The following is a 5,480-nucleotide window of genomic DNA, read 5'->3' as shown; positions in this document are numbered from 1 at the left end:
ATCATGTGAGTCAACTCACGTGACCAACGACTGACCTGACAAAATAACGCGGAGCACAGAGAAGCAGTCAGAGCTACAGGCTACAGTGAGGCTAAAAACAGAGTTCATATGACGTTTGTCGAAATAACTTTTTATGTCCCGGCTGCAGCACACTTGGATCACTACAGATGAGCAGTATGGAGATACTTTGTGGATTCAATTTTGTGTTCTTGGATGTTAGTCTGGGGCGCCGTATGCCATTAGGTGTGCTAGCCGCTCCCCCCGCCGATCTCCGCAAGGGATGTGAAGACTCTAAAACTTCACCAGGGCCTCCATCGGCATATGGCTGAGTAGATAATGGCTGAATTTTCATTTTTGGGTGCACTATCCCTTTAAACCTTGGTTTCACATGAGACACAAACACTGGCCTCCTGGGTTGAAGTCCTGTGCTTTTTTTTTTTTTTAATTTTATATACTTTATTAATCCTGAGGGGAAATTCAATTTTTCACTCCGTTGTCAATTACACACAGGTCCGAACACACACATGCACAAACTGGACCTATACATGCACTAAGTGGAGAGATGTCAGAGTGGGCTGCCCATGACAGGCGCTCTGAGCGGTTGGGGGGTTCGGTGCCTTGCTCAGGGGCACCTCGGCAGTGCCCAGGAGGTGAACTGGCACCTCTCCAGCTACCAGTCCACGCGCCATATTTTGGTCCGGATGGGGACTTGAACAGGCAACCCTCCGGTTCCCAACCCAAGTCCCTATGGACTGAGCTACTGCCGCCCCGAAATCAGGGGAGAGCGCGAACACAGTCCCCTACTACCAGAAATTATGCAGTCGAGATTCCCACATTTGGGGAATTCGCAGAGGTCAGCTCAATCGGAGTGCAGTGACCAAGCCTCGCCCTGGGTGAACCACCTTCTTGATCATGGTATCTCCCCTGCCAGGTAAGTATGCTTATTGGGTCCACTTCCTCTCACCCTATGCTGACTTTCATGCTCTTAAATCTTTGTCCATTGCTCTGAACGTCTAATAATGACACACATGGGTTTACATTGGAATTAGCTGAAAGCCTGGTGAGTCTCATACAGATGCTAAAGGCTGCCCCCTGTGTCATTATAGTGATACTGTTGGCACTGCCTTGGGAGAGGCTGTGGAGCCCCTCAAAACTTAGTGTCCAATCTTACATACTGGTTTCTCTGTTAAGGTTTGTGACCAAGCACCACACAAATTAATAAAAATTTAACACTCATCAGCTAATCTGCATCATCAGGATCATGGGGTTGTCAGGGCATTTAACCATGAGAAAAGTCTCATACTGTAAGATAATAATATAATTATTGTTTGATTTCAAGAGAAAATAAACAAACACGCAGCTCTTGGCTGTTACACTCCTCAAACAAAATGTTACAGCTGAGTACATATTTTCATTTAAGTCCTTGTGCACAACCTGATGCTGGAACGATGAGAAAGACCAATACGATACATGCATTTATTCTATTGATTGATTTTTATATTTTCTATTAAGACGTGGGTCTTACACAGATTATACTGCCTGTCAAAAATAATAGCTTAAAACTGTTGGACTGCTTCATAAAAATGCCAAAAAGCAGCAACAGGAGGAGAAGATGGTTGCTTCTGGCAGAGCAAAGACAAGAAAAAAGTCCTTCGATTATTTAGCTGTCAGATGACGTCTTTTGGCAGCTCAACTTCACAGGATATTCCAGATCAACCCAGTGAAAATTACTTACAGCAGTATCTTATATTACACTGTGTATCAACCAAGAACTATAAAATGTTAGACTTAAACTTTGAGTGAAGGTCACAACAAGCATTGTTATTCAGTCATGACAAAAGGACCCCACCTTAATGCTGGTTGTTTCCCAACATTGAACACAATAAATAAAGATTTTGCCCTCATGTGAACCCCTCTGCACCTCCACAGCAAGCGGACGACGCACGTCATACGTTGTTGACATACCAGCCGTCAAGTTGTCCACTGGGGCCCATTGGATGAGTCTAATAGCTTTAGCATGTGGTACAGTTTGTTTTTATTGTGGCGGTGTGCTGGTCGCTTATTGTTTGTGGGGATCGCAGACAGCTGTGCGTCAAGGAAGGGCAGGGCTGCAGTCACACACACACACACACACACACACACACACACACACACACACACACACACACACACAAACAAACACATGTACAGTAGCAATGTTGTGACATTCACACATCCACAAAGCTGTACAGGATGCAACAGGTGACCCATCCTCACTTATTGTCAGGAGGTCACTGATCTGTATTCTGTAGAGGTGATGTACAGGAAACACAATTAAAAAGCCAGTTGCATGATGCACATTTTTCCAAAGTAACCAGAAGGTGATGTTCATTTTCCATGCAGCATGGATACAAAATATTGTTTTATTCTTTAAATGAACAGATATATGGGACTGACTTTCATATCTCCACTCAAAGTCCACTTACTTGCTTGTTCTAGAGCTTTTGATCACATTGAATGTAACCACATTTCCTCAAGTACTGTACTTCAGGACAGTTTTGGTATTTCCTTCTTACAGCATGCTACTTTATACTTTTGGCTGCTTCAGATGGTGAAAATGTATTTGCTACTTGTCATTTTTAGGATTAAAAAATGGTCTTAAACAGCTTCTTAGTTATACATACCCTGGACCATACCTCACAAATCATTATCTCTCTTGTGGGTATCAAGGAATACTGGCCAAATCTGTCCAAAAACCTTCTCTATTAGACGTCATTATCAATAAAGAGCGACGATAATGAAGGCGAAATAACACTCTTTCCTCCTTTAAGTCCTCCTTCATCTTGACCAGCCCACTTCCAGTTGACCCTGCTCTGTCAAGTAATTACAGTTAATGCACAGAGCCGCTAAAGTGCATTACACTGACAATACAAAGGGTCTGAGACAATGTAATTCTGCCTTTAGAGATGCTTTTTAAGTGATCAATAAGAATTAAAGCTCCATCGATTCCATGGAAACCTTTCCTTTAAGTCTTTTTGTGCCCTCTCTGTAGGTGAGGGATATTCAATGACTGTTGTGACAGAAATTTAAAGCTGTGGCTTCAGTGTGAGACCTTCAACACAACAGAAAAGAGTCGTCATATCGACGCTGTGAAATCTGTAAAATGTCAACTTATCAAGAGGACAGAGCGTGTTCACGTCAGCTGACTTAAACACTCACAGTGTACAAAAGATCCTGCGCATGTTCATTTGGTTACAGTATATAAAGTTTCTTGCCCACATGGATACCAAAAATACAATTTAAACAAAAGCCCAGCCTGGAAAAGAATTAATTTTGCTACAGCTATTGAATCATCATCAATCAACAACAAAAAACTTTCATCTCCAATCTACCATTAACACAATAAACAAAGCCTTTTCTCTTCATGTACATGCAGTATAACCAAGTTATTGAATGGGGTGTTTAATCAAAAATTAAGGTTTATTTTTTGGTTATTGCATCCAGAAATTTATCCTCTATTTCATCTTTCAATCGTTAAAATCCCTTCAAGATTCAGAGTATTATTTCAGTGTAAACAGAAACCTTTGGACATCAAATAACAACACTGAGACACACAACATCAAGTGGGAGACATCTTCTCAGGAGAGTATTTTAACAAGGTAATCCAACTTTGTTTACGGAAATATATACCAGAAACAAATTTTATTCCAGAGTATTTCTTTATATCTTAAGACATGTCTGAGAGGATCTTTAACAATGTGTGACAGGTCTTCAAATATATGAACCCAGAGATGTGGGGGTATTTGATGAGGTGGGTGTACTGGTAGGTAGACAGGGAGGTTCCAGAGGAGAAAGCAGGATTACTGCTCTGTACTCCCGCCAATCATGTGCAATACTACTTCAATACTAGTTCATTAGATATTTGTTCATTTTTTAGCTACTCTTGTAATTAACTCTTGTACTTATCATATTGTTTCTCTATTAGGCACTGGTTCTGCTTTTGCTCCTTGAGAGCACTTCTGTATTTTATATTTGTATATTTTGCCAGATATTTAATACTCTATTGTTCTAAACCTGGGCCCAGTGAGTGACCCTGACCTGGGAAACCCACTGGTTGTTACTGGTTGTGAATGTTAAATTGTGGTTACTCTATTTAGTGTTACTGTTATTTGAAGCGTTCTCTGGCACAAGAATTTCTTTCGACATAAATAAATTTCTAATGAATTCAGTTGAACTTAAGTCAAAGTTCTTCACCAGTGCATCAATGTAATGCAGGGCCGTAATCACTTATTAACATTGGGGGGGGGGGGCATATTCAGTCGACACCTTCTGCGACCCAGACCTCCTGCGGGTAATTACCCACAGGAGAAATTTTTAGAAACTCTTGTCTGCTTCTGAAGGAGGCATGACAGAAAAGGTGTGAGAATAACTGCCATACTAGAACCATTAGTAATAATAATGGCAGTTTGTTGCATTTATTCATGATTATGATTACATTTACCAAGGATTCTCTTGAATGGCACTATGTGGTTGCCTTTCGTGGCAAGTTCTTGTTTATATTCTTTATCAACATATTGGGGGTGGGGCATTTTGGGCAAATCTTGAAGGTGATGTGTCCCCACCAGTATATATATTATAGTTACTGTCTAGGTGTCAAGTTTTGGATGTGAACATTTCAGCTCTCAAGTTGTAGCAACAAGCGACACAAATCTCCTAATTCTGTCAAAATGTTTTTTAGGATTAGGACTTGTTATGAGCAACATTTCCTATATTTCATTGTATCATTGAGCAGCAGTGTAGCAATACTAACAAAAGGCAGGGAATATGTGCTAAAAAAGACTGCAGGCCTGACTTGATTTTCTGACTCAGACAGTTGGATACGATGTGCTTTTACACACAACAAGGGCTTCTGATTTTGACCCCCAAATGTTAACCTGAGGTCACTTTATGAAGCCAGCCGGTATGGGCAGAAGAGGAGCCACTACCCTTTCAAAGTGCATGTAATTGTTTTAAAGCAGACTTGAATGTGAAGGCATCCTTTAATCTGAATTCAAAATCATGAATAAGAAAAGTGGGTGCTACTGCAAAGATGTAGAGATAAAGGACAGATCCTTTAAAAAGAAATGATATATGATGGATAATTTGGCACCTTATAGCGCGCATCATCATCTTATTGAACATCTCTTGCCCTCCATCACTCTGCAATCAGCAGTGATCCAGTGAAGTGATTTTAATAAACTAACTCTGGCCTCTGATCTGCAGCCACCATTTTCAGAAAAAGAAGGACAGTTAGGATAACAAGTGGGTGTTTCCTGACAGATTTCTGCCATCATACTTTTTTAAAAAATGAATTCATACTCTAAATATCCCTGTAAGAGACAGGAGGGTAACCCCGGCCCAGTGGGCAGCATCACATCCTGTCTGACTGAACTGGGTGTATACTTTGAGTCGAGGCGGAGAGAAGGAGCCACAGCGGACACAACAGCACTGGGAGTCTGTCT

At 41.1% G+C, this 5,480-nt stretch overlaps 1 non-coding gene across 1 annotated transcript; it reads right to left on the bottom strand.

The window, feature by feature from the left end:
- Positions 1-775: 775 nt before the first annotated feature.
- Positions 776-939, bottom strand: LOC125891031 (U1 spliceosomal RNA). Its single transcript, XR_007449602.1, has one exon. It is a non-coding gene; the product is annotated as a U1 spliceosomal RNA (small nuclear RNA).
- Positions 940-5,480: the final 4,541 nt, after the last annotated feature.

The sequence above is a fragment of the Epinephelus fuscoguttatus genome, linkage group LG6 (genome assembly GCF_011397635.1).
Source record: "Epinephelus fuscoguttatus linkage group LG6, E.fuscoguttatus.final_Chr_v1".
NCBI lineage: Eukaryota > Metazoa > Chordata > Actinopteri > Perciformes > Serranidae > Epinephelus > Epinephelus fuscoguttatus.
The sequence above is the reverse complement of the archived record's forward strand: the minus strand, read 5'-3'. Positions and strand labels throughout refer to the sequence as shown.